Here is a 17418-nt window from a genome sequence, read left to right as displayed (position 1 = left end):
TATTATGCTGTACAAATCCAGAAAGACCATTCTATTGGAGTGTCCAAATATTGACTAAATGGCTTTTTGAGGTAGTAAGTTACCTGTACATAAAAGTTTTAAAGCAGAAGTTATGGCTGTGTGTCAGGAATGCTGTATAGTTATTATATATTATATGAGTAAGCAGCATAGTTGACCTTTAAGTTTCCTTCCAGCTGTTTAGATATTAAGTATAATGCATAGTTACTCTCAAAGGACTTGCAATGTACCTCAGTATTTGCAAAGACAAGGTGGAAGCTGGGGAAAAGATTCTTCCATCTTTTCCCAAATAATCAATGATAAATATGCAGATAAAATAATCCCTACTTTGTAGAATAGATGTGGATTTCCAACTGTACATTAAAGTTCTGTGCTTGTCAGTATCTCATCAGTGACTCAATTTGGCCCAAACAGTACAAAATAAAAAATAATACCTTTTTATATAACTTGAACAGATTCCTTACTGAGAACATATTTTGGTGGTGGTGGTGTTTGAGTTGTTATATAGCTGAACTAATAAGTCAAGACAGGTATAAGGGATGTAGAGCCCTACTGGATCCATATAAGAGGATGATTTCAAAGCACCATTAACTAAAGAGAACAGTATTTCTTACCTGCTCCGACCATGGCAGCCCTTGAAGAAGTTGACACGGGGGTCTGGCAGCATCTGAGCTGCTGAAGTATCTCACAGTAGCAGCTTTCTTTATTTTCTGTGCCACCAAATGACTCCTTGAGGGCAGGCTCTCCCATTCAAATGGGCTCCTAGAAGATATTTTCCACCTCTAATTGTTATCCTCCTCTTTTTATTCCTCATGGTTCTTGAGTTTTGGGGGAAGACTCAAAAGGTTTAAAGGTTTAAAGCTAACTAAAGATAATTTGAAGAATTGTATAAAAATTTTCTTCCAAACTATGTATTTACGTTCTTTGTAGAGAAGCACCAAAGGATGAGATATTAAGAAAACTGTAACATTAAAATTTGATTAGGAAGATTTTTGCTTTTGTCCATCTCATGTATACTTTTTAAAATGACTTTTTCCTTTCATCATTATAACTTTCTTGTTCCCATTCACCTCAGCTTTTTCACCTTTGGCATCCAAGTGTAGGTGTCTGTTGTACAGAGAAGACACGTTGGAGAAAGCAGGAGGGAAGTGAAGTTAAGTCCCTTGCCACCATTCATGTTACAAATATCTGAACTTGAAGCTTTTATAAAATTATCCTCTAACTTCTACCTTTTAACAGTGATGTTGGGTGGCTAGTTTTATGTACCAGTTTCAAAATCCTAGGAGGAAACATTCTGAAATACCTAACATTTTCTTCAAAATCTACCTTGACCTCCATTCTACATGCATTTTTGAAATGTAGGCATGCCCAAATTTACATAATTCCTCCTGCCTTTCTCCTCTTCCATTTTCATTACCTTCTCACTGAGCCTAGCATCCCCCTGTCTGGATTCTTTTTATCTTCTTGAGAAATTAAACATTTGTGTTGTGTTGTGTTGTGAGGTATAATTCCTCACTGGTGAAGGGATCTAATGATGTATATGCTTTGTAAATACCCGGTAAGTTCATCCTAACTTCTAGAGGTAGGTGGTGCCACCATTTCTCAACAAAGTAAATCAGGTTGGTTATGGACTGGCTTTTTCTGCTATTGGTTTAGAATTTAGCTTTCTAGGGTGTGTGTCTTAACTATATATATCTCTTTACTGTAGTTTAGCAGTTTTTATGTGAAAGAAAAATGACATATGTGAGTTTAAATAGCCTCCTTCTCATAGAAGTCCTCTAGATTCCTTAACTATAGTGATGAATGATTTTAACTTTAAGACAATGATGCTTATTTTCCTATTTATTGTAGGAAATATGCTTACTTGTCATATGTGTGTTACAGGAAATCAAATTTAAGTTTGCATTAAAAATGATGGTAACTTCCTTCTTATTAACTCAACAAATATAAAAACAATCCGATTCTCTTGAACTAAGGAGATAGTCCCTTCCCCCCCTTTCTTCAAGTACAGTGAGTTATTCTAAATGTTGATTTTTACAGTAAAACTTTAAAGCTCTATGAAGAATGTTGGCTTCACCATCACTGTAATGATTTTTAAATTAACCTCCAATACTAATTGATTATAGTTTGCACTTCTTTGGAAGAAGAAAAGGAAGAAGAATATCTGATGATTTGTTCTTGTAAGTTTGCATTCTGATTCAAAAGAGTAAAAAAAAAATTAAGAAAATATGTATATAATTGGGAATAAGTTGGATAGCCCAGAAAATGAGAATAGTGGCTTTTCATTTATCTGTAATATACCTAGAACTAAGATTGTGTATACATTCATCCACTTGTATTTCTCTTTTTGAGAAATAATTGACATAAATCACTGTATAGGTTTAGGGAATATGGCATAAGGTTTGATTTACATATATTGTGAAATGATTGTCAGAAGTAGTTTCAGCTGACATCCATTTTTCTCATTTAGATACAATAAAAAAGAAAAAGGAAGAAAATTTCTTTGTGATGAGAATTTTTTTTAAGATTTTATTAGAGAGAGAGAGAGAGTGAGAGCAGGTGCTGAGGGGAGGGGCAGAGAGAAAGGAAGACAGCAGACTCCCCAGTGAGCACGGAGCCTGATGCGGGGGCTTGATCCCAGGACCCTGGGATCATGACCTGAGCTGAAGGCAGCTGCTTAACCAACTGAACCACCCATGCACCTCTGTGATGGGTATTCTTAAGATTTACTCTTTTAATAATTTTCCTCTATATCATACAATAGTGTTAGCAGTAGTCATCACGTTGTAGCTTATATTCCTAGTACTTGTAAGTTTGTACCTCTCGACTATCTTCTTCCAATTTCCCCTCCTCCAACCCTCTACCTCTGGTAATCAGAAGTCTGATCTCTTTTTTCTATGGGTTTGGTTTTTTTTTTTTAAATTCAGATATAAGTGAGATCATACTGTATTTGTCTTTCTCTGTCTGACTTATTTCATATCCATCAAGATCATCCATGTTGTTGCAAATTGTAGAATTTCCTCATTTTTTATGAATGAATGATATTCCATTATATATGTATATACACACACACATATATACACACACACACATATATATAAAATACATACATACATACCACAACTTTTTTGTCTACTCATCCATCAGTAAACACTTTGATTGCTTCTCACCCAGTAGTCTCAGCTGTTGTAGATAATGCTACTATGAACATGGGGGTGCAGGCATCTTTTCAATTTAGTGTTTTTGTTTCCTTTGGATATATTCCTGGAAGTGGAATTGTAGGATCATATGGCAGTTCCATTTTTATTTTATGAGAGATCTCCAGACTGTTTTCCATAGTGGCTGTATAAATTTACAATCCCACTAACAGTGTACAAGGGTTCTCTTTCTCCACATCCATGCCAACATTTGTTATTGCTTGTCTTTTTGACATTTATTGAAGAGACTGTCTTTTCTCTATTGAGTATTCTTGGCTTGCTTGTCAAATATTAGTTGACAGTATCTGCTTGAGTTTATTTCTGGGCTCCTGATTCTGTTCTCTTGGTCTATTTGTTTTTATGCCAGTACCATACTCTTTTAATTACTGTAGCTTTATAGTATAACTTGAAATCAGGAATTGTGATGCCTTATGTCTGTTCTTCTTTCTCAGCATTGCTTTGGCAATTTGGGATCTTTTGTAGTTCCATATAAATTTTAGGATTGTTTTTTCTATTTCTGTAAAAAATTCTATTGGAATTTTTTTAGGGATTGCACTGAATCTATAAATGGCTTTTGGTATTACTGAGATTTTTAACAATATCATTCTTCCAATACAAGAACATAAAATAACTTTCCATTTATTATGTTGTCTTTGATTTCTTTTATCAGTGTCTTATAGTTTTTTAGAGTACGGATCTTTCACTTCCTTGGCTAAATTTATTCCTAACTATTTCATTGTTTTTATGATACTGTATTTTTTGTCTGTGTTTCCATGGTTTCAGTACACATGTTTAGATGTATACAAACTTTAGTTTTAAATTATCTCTATATTCTGAATCCCTCAAAGACAGGGGTATTATCTTTTGTGTTTTTAAACTTCATCCTATGCCTGTCTTAGCACAGTGCTAAGAATGGTATCAATTTCTGTACATTTAATAAAGTTACACTAAATTTGTATTACTTGGACCTACATAGAGGCCGGCAAAATATTTAATTATCCAAAGAGATGAACCACAATTAAGAGAAATAGATAAAAGTCAAGAAAACAATTTTTTTCTAAGCTAATTCTTTTTTAAAAATTTAGAGTATAGTTGGCATACAGTGTAATATTAGTTTCATGTAGGTATACAGTTTAGTGATTTGACAAGTTTATACATTATATTATATTCACCATCTATCCCATTATGTAACTATTACAATATCATGGACTGTATTCCTTATGCTGTGCCTTTTATTCCCATGACGTATTCATTCCATAACTAGAAGCCTGTATCTCCCTCTCCCCTTCAACCATTTTGCCCAGTCTCTTACCCTCCTCCCCTCTGGCAACCATCAGTTCTCTGTATTTATAGGTCTGACTCTGCTTTTTGTTTTATTCATTTTGTTTTTGTTTTTGTTTTTAGATTCCACTTGTGAGTGGCGTCATAAGGTATCTGTCTTTCTCAGTCTGACTTATTTCACTTAGCATAATACCCTGTAGGCCCATCTATGTTGTCTCAAATGGCATGGTCTCATTCTTTTTTATGGGTGCATAATATTCCTCTGTGTGTGTATGTGTGTGTGTGTATGCACGTGCACATTTTCCTTATCCATTGATGTATTAGTGGACACTTAGGTTGCAACATTTACTTTAAAAACAAAACCACCTGCTTTATTTGGTTTCCTAGAAGTTTGTTCATGGCCCAACAATCTCCTTCACATACCCTCAGTGTTCCATTCTCTAAGGAGTTTATTCTCAAGATGAAGGCCTTGAGGTATAGTCCCACACCTAAAATAAAGTTCTTATTTTGCTCTTGGGCTCTACTTAAACATGGAAATTATTTTTGAAAGATTATCTTAAAGTCAATTATGTTTATTTATTTACCTCTTATTATTTACAAGTTATTGTGGTAGGTGCTTGCAGAATACAAAAATAAGACATAGTCCTAGTCATTAAGGATTAGAATTTAACTGGGAAACAAAATAGTCACAAATAAAGATTTAACTAACAATTCAAGTGCCAAATGAGGATGCTATATGAGTTCAGGTAAAAAGATCATCAATGATACTGGTACTAATAAAGCTAGTAAACATTTATACAGCATATATTATGTTCAGGGCACTACTCTGAATATTTTACATATATTAACCCACTTTAATTTTCACAGTAAACCCATTTTGTAGGTACCTATTATGTCCATTTAAAAGAGAGGAAAACGTTACACAGATAGGTTAAGTAACTACATAAGGTCACACAACTGGCAACAAAACCTAGAATAGAACTCAGATTAGTAATAGTATAGAATATCATGGAGGGCCAGTAATATGAATTGGACACAGAAGATGTTAATCACCAGAAAGATAATTAGGAAGCTCCAGTTCATGTAAGTCAAAGTTTGAAAGTAGAATATGCGAAACTAGTTCAGTCTTGCAGGATCTGAGATATTATCTAAGTATAAAATGAACATGTAATTTATTTTTTTCATGGGGCCATTTTTGAGAGCGAAAGGGGTTGTTAACTGGGTATGATGTTTGGACAATAGGCACAAACTGTGCCCTCATGCAAACTGAGACCTATGGTGATCCTAGTTATACCCCTCACTCATTCAGAACAAGGACCCCCATATCCTTAAATTATTTCTGGCTATGGTAATTGTGTGATCAGGCTGCATAGCCCATATCAAGTTATACAAAATGTGGAAGAGAAAAATAAGTTTTAGTTCCGCTCTCAGGGTTTGGTTCAATGTCTGCATTTCAGTGCAATTATCTTTGACAATCTGAACTCCTAGACTTTGGTCTTTGCCTTCTTAGAGCTATTTTTCTTCTTTCACCGTTTTTGCATTAACGAATTTTATGGACACAAACTCTGACCTGCTTGAACTTATGCAATCCACTTGATCATTTGGGGTATGTCAACAGTGCAGAATCTGACCTACACACTGATTGACTTACGGAACTTGTCAGACTCTTCCTGCAGAGCCAAAATTATATCTTTTGTGTAGCCCTAGCTACTCTTAGCTAGATCTGACTCTTTACCACCTATCAAAATGATGACTTTTAAATATAGTGTAGTTATGGGACAGAAGTTGGAGTAGATCCTATGTGAAGTAAAGACATTTTCCTGTAGATGGGGAATAAGGGTTGGAGAGTGGGTTATTAATGGATTTTGGGCAGAAAAATGACAAGATGAAAGTAAAATAGATCTGTTTGGATATGTAAGATAGATCACAATGGGACACTGAGGATAGCAAACCAGTCAGGTGGACATATAATTGTCCATAAGTAAAGTAAAAGATCTTCTATGATGGCAACAGTGTGAATCCAAGAAAAACAGGTTGAAGAAATATTACAAAAGGAGAATTTTCAGAACACAGTGACTTTCCAAAACCTGGAATGTGGCATAGAGTTCTTTGGGTTCAGTGAATCAGTGAATATTCTTGTTGACTTTTTTTGTGTTAATTGGGTGAGGGAGAAAGTGATAGTGTTTCTTCTTTGTTTTCCCAAAGGATACATCCTATTAGAATGTATCTTTTTTTTTTTTTTCACGTCTGTCAACCACATTTCCCTTAGTATCAACTCCTCCAGAGCCAATGGGGCATTCAGCTTTTCATCTTCAAGATGTAACTCACTGGCTGGAATTGGCTGGCACAGGAACATGCTTTAAGTGGTAGCTTTATCAGGTTAGCTAAGAGGGAACTGTGTTTCCATAAATTTCCTTCTCTGTATGTTCCAGGTTAGGAATGGGAGAAATTTACATGCTATTTGGAAGGCAGATATGAAGCAGCAGCCATTTTTAATACTCTGAAGGTCAGTACCTGAACTGTGACAGCTTGCACATGTTATCACTGACCTGCTAGTTCACCGTATGAGCACTGGGCAGCATGACAGGTGCCTACAGAAGCAAGATTTTGACTAAGAATATGGCATGGAATAACAAGTGAAAGTAAGGAATATAATGGGGTTCGTTGGTTGCTTTTAGGTGTGGTGGAGAGCTTAGGGAAAGAAAATTATGAGCTCAGGGCTTTAAATTCCCAGCTCAAAGTCTGGCAAGAAACCAGGACACTCTAAGTCTGCCCTGAAGGAAACCCTTCTCTCCTATTGCCTCATGGCTGAGATTTCTGAATATTAAATCCAAAGTCTACACTTGGCACATGGTTAAATTGCCAATCTCACAGAATCTGTTATGTTAAAGTTAGGGCATTAGTTTGGAGGTAGTGGTATCCTGAAAACTGGGTTCATATGTGCAGGTTCCATTGAATCTGGGGATGTTGGACCCTTGAATTTACTTTTATTTTTTATACCTTTTACCAGTAGAAGCAACCTTTCTGTTTTCTATTCCTTTCTGAGGAAGATAGTATCTTCTTGCCTGAAGAACATGAAATGGACCCCATTTGCCTTCCAGAAGACTGTTGTTCTTCCTCAGGGTCAATACGTAAATGTTCCATTCCTTCTAGACTTATAACCAAACCCAAATCCAGACAATGACTAATAGGATAAGGCACACAGTATGACTTATGAAGGGGTATGATATAGAAGAATTACAAGGTTTTGCCAATTTATACTGATGGTAACCTGGGGGAAAATATAGGAATATATTCTAAGTGTGTAGAGGAGAGTGGAAGGAATAAAATGTTGGGCTTGATGTATCTGTTGATATGGCTTACTAAACAGTAATTCTGGATTCAATATGTCACCTTGAGTAACTGGGGGGATCTCTCTAAAAGTCTGCTTGGTAGTTTGAAATTTGTACCCCAAAGTCTCCTATGAATTTGAAATGCCAAACTAAAAACTAATGAAGTAGAAATGCCAGAACTTCCTTGGTATATTGTAGAGGAAGATATCTAAAGGCTTAGTGAGCCCAATATGCTGGATTTCTCAAATAAACTCTGTTCATCTGTCCCCTAACTATGTTCCCCAGGAGGGTCCAGAAGACCATTTCTTTTCCAAGGCTGTGATAAAAACATTTGTGAAGAGAGTATCTTTTTAAGAGTTTTTTGATAGCTATTTTCTGAATTCCTGCCAGTAACAGGAATGAGCTTGGAAGAAGACCTTGAACTCAAAGTGAGAATGCAGCTGGTTGGCACCTTGATTTCAGCCTGAGCAGAGAAGCCAGCCACCTTGTGTCAGACTTCTTGCCTACAGAACAGAGAGCTAATAAATAGATGTTATTTTAAGCTAATAATTTTGTGATAATTTGTTATGCAGCAATAGAAAATTGATATGGGTAGCAAAGGCCAAGCAGAGGCCATTAAAATTCCCTCTCTCCACCAAAATAGTTTGCTAATAATAATACCACCACCACCACATTGCTAAGGGAATTACAGAATTATTGTCACTATCAAGGACTTGAAATATGCAGGAATGGTGATTCCCAACACAACTCCATTCAATTAACCTTTTTGGCCTATGAAGAAAACAGATGGATCTTGAAGAATGACAGTAGATTATCATGCATTTAATTAGATGGTAACTCCAATCCACCTGTTGGTCCAGATGTGGTTTCATTGTTATGGCAAACTGACACATCATTGTGTATGCAGTTATTGATCTGGCAAATGGTTTTTTCCCTGTATCTATTAGTAAAGACCAGCAGAAGTAATTTTCTTTCATCTGGAGGGTTCAGCAATAGACACCTTTATTATTTTAACTCAGGGCTATAGCCACTCTCCAACCCTATGTTATAATCTAATTCATGAGAACTTTCCTCCCCTGTCCAGTTCATGGGGTATCATACTCATCCCTTACATTGATTATATCATGATAAGTGAATCTGATGAGCAGAAAGTAAAACAATCTTTTGTTACCTGATTTAGACCCTTGGTAGAAAATAAATTTCTCCCAAATTCATTGTCACCTAATATTTCTTTCCCATTGCTGTTACAACAAATTACCACAAACCTAGGGGGCTAAGACCAAAACAGATTTATTGCCTTACTATTGTATAAGTCAGAAGTCCTATAATCAAGGTGTTGTTAGGGTCATGTTTCTTTTAATGACTCCAGGGCAGAATTTGTTTCTTTGCCTTTAAAAGATTGCCTGCATTTATTGCCTTATGGCCCCTTCCTTATCCCCAGAGCCCATAGCATATCGTCTTTTAAGCTTTTTGCCTTTCTCTCTCTCTCTTTCTCTCTCTTTCTGACCTTTGCTTCTTTTATCACATCATCTCTGACTTGAACCCTCTGCCTCCCTCTTAAACGCTTGTGGTATATTGAGTTTGCCTGGATAATTCAGCATAATCTTCCTATCTCAAGTTAATCATATGTGCAAAGTCCTTTTGGACATGTAACATGTTCACAGGTTTGAGACATTAGGATGTGGACATCTTTGGGAGAACATTATTTTGTTTACCATATATCTCATGAGAATGAAATTTCTCAGGGTCCTTTGATATGAAGCAGTCAAGATAACCTTTTCAAAGTGAAGGGCAAGTTTTTGCATCAGTCTCTTCCTACTACTGAAAAATATCCATAGTAATTGCATTTTGTATTTTGGAGGGAACATGTATCTCATTTGGCCATTACACTACAACCATTTACTGAGTAATCTGAAAAGCTACCAGTTTTAAATTGGGTACAGACAAGGAAGAGAAAGCTCCGTAATAGGTCCAGTGGGCAATGTAAGCTGCTCTGCCTCCTGGACTATATGATCCAGTAGATCCAATAGCGCTTAAGTGTCAGACAAGAATGCCTTTTGAAAGGCTCTCATAAGCAAATCACACTGCATGCCCTCAGGATTTTGGAATATCACTATGCTAATCTCTGAAGATAATGATTATCATTTTGAGAAACTGCTTCTGTCCCCAGGAGAGACTGAATACTTGGCCAAGGACTACCTAATTTCTATGAGACCTAAAATGCCTACTATTAAATATGTATTATATATAATTCCATGCATAAATCTGGATATACACAGCAGCACTTTATCATAAAATGGAAGAGGTATCTATAACATAGGGTTTAAGCAGATCCTGAAGGCACAGCTACACTCATAAGTCTAGTGGCCCAAATGCCCATGTCTCATACTTATGCTGTATTTCCTCCTCCCTCTCAACATATACTTACGGTCTCACAGGGATTTCCATATTAAAAAAAAAAAAGACAGTGGTGAAACAAAATTCATTCAGTGGGCATAACTTCAAGTGGTGTGCTTGGATTTTGCCCGGGAGGAGACATAGCCAGAGGTATGGATCTATACTGATTCATATAAAGTACCAAATGGTTTGGCCAGATGGTTAGAAATTTAGAAGAAACATAATTGGGTATTCGTGACAAGGAAGTCTGGATCAAATTTGTATTTATACACCTTTGCAGATTAGCAGGATTTGTGAGATATTTGTATCATGTAAATGCTCACGAAGGAGTAACTTCACCAAGGAGGTTATTAAAAACTGAGTGGAGAAGATAATGTGTTCTATGGATACCAGTCAGTCTCTCTCCCTACCTCCCTCGGTATTTACCTAATGGGTTCATGAACAAAGTGACCTGGTTGGAAGGGATGAAGGTTATGCATGGACTCAGCAACATGGACTTCCATTCACTAAAGTTGATCTGGCTGCTGCCTTTGCTGAGTGCTCAACATGGCAGAGACTGATACCAAGCCCGTGAGAAGATACCATTTTCTCATGTTCTCTTAAAAAAGTCAATGAAAGATTACGACAGCCCATTATAGGCAAGACTGCTAATGGCCCAAACCATTCAGGAGTGAGGGTTTAAGATTAACCTACCAAGCAAGGAACTAAAGGTAACTAACTGAGTTAGTTGCTGAGGGTGAAGGACATATGGAATGAGTAGTGGAGGAACGTAATTCTAAAAAACATGTTTAACCATGTGACTGCTCATAGAAATGAGGACTGTAATGGTGATGAGTATATATCTATCTTGTTTTGATGTGAACATACTTTCTATGTTAACCAATTCAATTCTTTTTTCCTTCTTTCATTTTTTTTACCATCTAATGTAATATGTATTAATAATATTTAATTTTATATTAAAGGGGAGTAAGGGGATATGTCATAGCCAGATGAGGAATGAACATTCTTAAAGATGAATAAAGGGACCTGTATCCTCTTTGGCGGAAAGTATTAGCATGTCTTCAGTTTTATAAGGGACAGTTGCAAAACGTTAGGTAAAGCATGGTTTTTCTATTTTGTTTGTTTGGAAGATTTAAGTATGATTAAAAGAGGAGTATGTGGATGCCAAGGTAATAAGGATGAATTCTAGTGGCTCTGTACTCTTTCAAATTAGTTAAGCTGAAATTACCTTTTCCACAATTCCATTCCCAGTATACTACTTGATTAAAGTTGGTCACAGGAGAAATTTGTTCAATATTTTGAAAGTGGAAATAAAGCAGCAACCATTTTTTTGGGCTCTGGAGGTTGTTGTAAGACACCAGAAACTATGTAGGCTCATGTATTTTGTTGCTGATCTGCTGGCTCACATTATTAGTGTAGTGTTTTCACCAAGGCCTGCAACTTGTCTAGTTCCTGGCATACGTCCTTTCCAGCCTCCCAGGTTTGTGTGCAGATGCATAGTGAAGGACATCAGCCTCTCCTGAAGAGCATGTATGTCACCAAAGTAGGAGGCTATGAAATTTGGTTGCACATTCTAGTCGGTCCACATGGGATCCAGTTTGTTCTTGTGAGTTTTAGTTTATGCTTGTTTTTCCCCATTTCTTTCCTGATTACTGAGCTGGTTAGCCTATAGTGACTTCAACCCAAACCAGGCTCAGAGGTGACAGTCTTGTGCAGAAGTCTCCACCAACTCCTGTATTAGCATAAAATAGAGTTTTTATGTCACTCAGAGTTTCTGCTTCTCTGATCAAATTCTGACTGCTACACTTTACAGTGTTTATTGTATGAATTAATAAAATATGACTGAAGAACTTTCAACTTTAAAGATAACACCTGTTTTAATTATAGTCAAGAAATAAGAACATAGAGAATGTGCTGGGGGAAGTGAATAAAGTTGACACTCAGGAACACTGGTTAGCCAGATGGAGAGGTCAAATAATACATAGATGTGTACATGGAATTGAGATTTAAGAATGTTGGGGTTCTTTAGGGCTAGTTTCAGGTCTGCATAAGGAATATCTCATTCCATGTTGGGTAATAAGGACTCTGGAACCAATATGAAGAGGATACTACTAGCCAGAAATGGGGCAATTCAAGAAACAACAGTGATGATAACCTCAAAGGATTAAAACATTTCAAATATTTTTAAATCCACAAATAATTTTAAAAAATCACTATTGGAGGATGCTTGGAAACCAACTCATTACTTGAAAACTGGTAAATAAAAAAAGAAATCAAACATTTAATCCTGGCTTTCTTATGTAAACTGTACCAGTGGCTATCTAATAGAATAGAAGAATATTTCACTTACGACAGTTTTTCAGCTAATAGACAAAGTAGAAATGATATATTTAGAGCATTACCATTTTGCAGCCCCTAATGAATTAACGGAGGTAGGCATTCTTCACTAACAGCCAGACATTACATTACATCCTGACATTACAAGAGGATACATCCTAATGAAATGCACACACAATCTATGAACATTCTGGCTAAAGGGAGTTCATATCAATTATCCCAACAATCATAGTAAATAATAAATTTATTTTAAAAATAAAATATTTTAATACAATTTATAACAACAAATTATAAAAATTATAAAATATAAAAATTATAAATAGTAAATTTATAAAAACTAATAAAAAGAGAAACATGTAAAACTGTATAGAGGTGTGAACTCAGTAAAACTAAAAATCTGGGAAACTGTAGAACAAATGAACCAGTTCTTCAATGAAGGAACAGGGCTGGAGGGGAAACCTTAGATTAAAAGAGACAGTGTAAAGTTAGCAAAATCATTGACTTGTAAACTTACCATGAGTTCATATCATGGTGCATATATTATACCTCTATTAAGTTGGTTTAAAATATAAAGAGAGATTTAAAAATCATTAATCAGTGACTAGATCTTATTTGGATCTTGATTCCATCAAACATTAACCAGTAATGGATATTTAAGACACAATTAGAAATTTTAACACTTACAAGGTGTTTCATGATATTAAAAATTTTTAATTTTATTCTGCATTATATTGATACTGTGGTCATCTGAATGCTGAATGTGTATTGTCTCATGCCGGCTTGCTCTGGATGCTGTGTGTCAAGCTTTAACAAGGTGTTACCTTATTGGTATATAGCTGCTTGCTTGAAATTAGTAGATCCTGAAATTGCTTTTCTTGCACGCCTAAAATAAAAGTATTGCATGTGAAAAAAAAAAAGAAACTTTTATGTTTTCAGATATATACTGAAAAATGAAATGCAAATAGTTTGATTTCTAAAATTTAAAATGCGTGTTCTATACCTGTCTTTTGCAACTCCAGAATATCATGGAGAGTGGGTGCAAGATGGCATTGATCTTTAAGAGATTTGGGTAGGAAGGTTCCTTTTTATGGGGCTTAAAGAAAGACTGCACAGGGCTCCTCAGATTTAGCCTGCAGTTTCACTATGACACCAGGAGGGGAAATGCAGTGGTTCTTGCTGTGCTGGCTCAATTTTGTGTCCAGTAGTGGCTGCCTCAGAGGTACTGTTCCCACTTGTTACTGGAAAGACCCACTGTTCAGGAAAGTATTTTCAAAATAATACACACATATCACTCCAAATAGAGACATAGATCAAATACATAGAGAAAATAAACTTATTTTAAGTCATCTTACTTCTTCTCTGAAGTGGTTTCCTAATTTGGGTAATTGCTAGGCTATTCAGAGTCACTTAAATAGAATGCACATCTTGTTAAGGGACATTTATCTCCTAGAAGCTTGAAAAATATTTTTTAATGTACTTAGTTGATGCATGATTGGAAGTGCATAACTGTGACTGAATTTATATCAAAAAAGTAGGTAATTTTATGATCATTAATAATGGTTGTAGCTATGCAGGCCAAGACAATGATATGGGTAATTGAATCTCATGCTTCAGAGCACAAAGTGATTGCCATGAGGAAGTCAGGGAAAAATGTCTTGCCCCATGTAGAGCATTATGCATTTGAACACTTAGGTAGGTGGAGATGAAGAAAGATCAACTTTTCCTGAGGCATGAGGGATTTTATGCAGAAGAACATCTCATTGGATAAAACAGTGGTATTGGTTCTGCGTTAAAATGAATCATAATTTTTTTCAACTTACATGTTATATAGGACTGTGGGTAGGTTCGAGTCAAACCTATGGTTATAGGAGTGACAGCTTTTGTCTGGCATATTGAGTAGGCAAAGAAAACAGTCTTGAGACACATAGAAGGAAGGAAAAGGGAAGGAGAAAGGGGAGGAAAAGGAGGAAGGAAGGGAGAAGAGGAAAGGACGACAGGAGTCCATTTTTGAAGTTCCAGAACCAAAGACATCTGAGAAATAGACTCTGAGCCAAAAAGTGCTGGCACTGCCAAATAGAAGCAAGAACAAGACATTTGGTCATTCAAAAAAGGACCACTAATAAGCAAAAATTCAGTGTTTTCTTTGACCAGGGGCAGTTCCTACAGAACATCTTGCCTTTGATTCCTCATAGTGAGGAATGACAGTAATGCATGCACCACCCAAGCAGCTTTTCACTGAAAATATGGCCATCCTTCTTAGCTCAATAGTCAAAATGTTTACATATATTCCATTCACTCAATAAATACTTCTGGAGCATGCACTGTGCCTATATGATCCAGGAGGAAAAAATATGGAGGGATCACTTCCAGTTTCCCTCCACACCTTGATTCATTTCTTCTCACAGGGAAGTGAGTAGACCTTTAGTAGCAAGCCAGCTTTGGCTACAAACACAAAGCCATATTGTTTAATCCTCTTTATCACTAGTAAAGATGATCTTTTGCTCTTTACCTGCATATCTCCTGTGTCATCTTTGTCCATTGATTCTAAATGTGAAAGGAGGAAAAATGGTACAGGAAATTCCCAATATCGAGTCCTGGAGAAAGTAAAAATAATATAGTGTCCATTTCCTATCACTATGTACCTTACAGTTTAGCTTTATAGATCATCTTTTTATTTCATAGTTCAGGCACCATGTTCCCATGAGGTGTTTCCTGGATCTCATCCCTCACCAGGTTTGGCTGAGGGGTTAAAACCTAGATTGAGTTAAAAAGGCGAATTGGATCTGAGATGCTCTTTGCTTCTGGTTTGTGCTTTTCTTTATTGCAGCCCTAAATACATTATATTAAAACCAACTCTTTGGTTTTCCTATTTATCACCACTGTTAGATAGTTGTCTCTGACCCAAATGGACAAGTTTCCATATTTGTATTCTCAGCTCCTAACACACCTTTGAGATACTTGGCCTTCAGAAATTATTTTCTGAGTTAAAATCAATTGCCCTCTGGAACTTACCTAAAGTCTTAGTACCTTTTACATTTAAGACAATATCTAGATTTCATATGCCTGATATTCCACACTGTTCACCAGGAAGGGCTGGTAAATATGCTGGTGCCCTCACCATACCAGAGAATAACAGGAATTTCTCTTATCTTTCTCTGCTAGGAGAGAAGGTTGAGGTGACATTTTATGGCCCAGACATCTCTGTGAGAATCATAAGCTGTTCTTCTTAACTAGAAAGCGACCTTGGCTGTTAGAGCTAATCATTGGCCCATCAGGGTTCCAGTTATAGCTTCCCTGTTGGTCTTGGCCCCCCTTATGCTTACCTCCTAGTCAAAGCACTGGCTTATCACAATATCGTCTTAACTGTATGTCCTGTCCTTGCTTTTTTCTTCTCCAAGTCAGTGTGGTAAAAGGAGTTCTGGATTATGAGAGATATGCCTAACTGTTGGATATTGATTAAATCGTTTAATTCTTTTTTTTTTTTTTTAAAGATTTTATTTATTTATTTGAGAGCGAGAATGAGAGAGAGAGAGCATGAGAGGGGGGAGGGTCAGAGGGAGAAGCAGACCCCCCGCCGAGCAGGGAGCCCGATGCGGGACTCGATCCCGGGACTCCAGGATCATGACCTGAGCCGAAGGCAGTCGCCCAACCAACTGAGCCACCCAGGCGCCCGAAATCGTTTAATTCTTGAGGATTTGAGTCTTCTCGAAGGAAATGGGATAAACTCTTGGGTTCTTCATCTCTGAAATGGAGTTGAAATAAGATATTGCTTAGGATTCCTATAAGATTTTAAAAAAGAGTGAATTACTAAGATGCTTTTTTAAATTTATTCAGTTCGCATATGTCTCCCTTCTCTAAAGTCCTAAAGCAGTTAATATTCTGTACCACGCAATTTCTCAGTTGATTATATATATGTCTGGTACTATTCACTAATTGTTTCTTATATAAAAATCTTGTTTCTGTAAATAGATTGTGTACTCCTTGGGTTTAGGAAACATGTCTTCTGCTTCCTCATATTCCCTACACATTGGCTCTTTCCAAATCTCTCTCTCTTTGTACCCAGGTAACTCCCTGGTCTCTTTGTTCTCTCCTTCAGTTCTAACATGAAATGTTTAGAGTTCTTCAAGCTTAAAGCATTTTCTTAATATAGTAGGACATTTGGCTCTCATCTAAATCATGGGAATGAAGTATTAAAATTTGTAAATGAGAACGCTGAGTTTCAAAGTTATTTTTTTTTTTTTTGTCTCTTTACTTAGTTAAGAGGTGGGACTAGGAGTAGAATTAGATTTTTTTCCCCTAAAAATTGTGTTTTAACCATTTATCTTGCATTATGGCAAAAGAAAATAAAAAAGGACAAGAAAGAGAAAAATAAGATATAGGGCATCAAGGAATTTTCACTATTAAGTTGTGACTAAGGGGTAGCAGTGCTGTACAATATTTGCAGACAAGGGTTTTTGTTGATCTGAAAGAATGTGAAAGGAATGTACAAAGCACACGAGAATATGTAGTGAAGTTGAGACAGCATTCCTACCTTTGAGGTGACATCCATGGAAGGTACAATCACGTTTCAATCTGTAAGCAATGCAGTTGTGAATATGCTGTTTCCCTTATCTCACGACCTCAAGTATGAGGAACGCAATGAACACCACACAAGTAGCAAAAGGGTTTCTCAGTGACAAGAATAACATAAAAATTACATGCCAGGAAGATCATAAACATTTTTCATAAAGTATTTTCAAAGTCCTCAAAGCCTACCCACTTACATATAGCTTTACTAACTTTATCACAGTCTTGATTATCTGGGGTTTCCCATCTCACAGAAGAATAGAAATGAACAAGATTGTAAAACTGTAAGA

Source organism: Neomonachus schauinslandi, chromosome 14 (assembly GCF_002201575.2).
Source record: "Neomonachus schauinslandi chromosome 14, ASM220157v2, whole genome shotgun sequence".
NCBI lineage: Eukaryota > Metazoa > Chordata > Mammalia > Carnivora > Phocidae > Neomonachus > Neomonachus schauinslandi.
Note: the sequence above shows the minus strand (reverse complement) of the source record.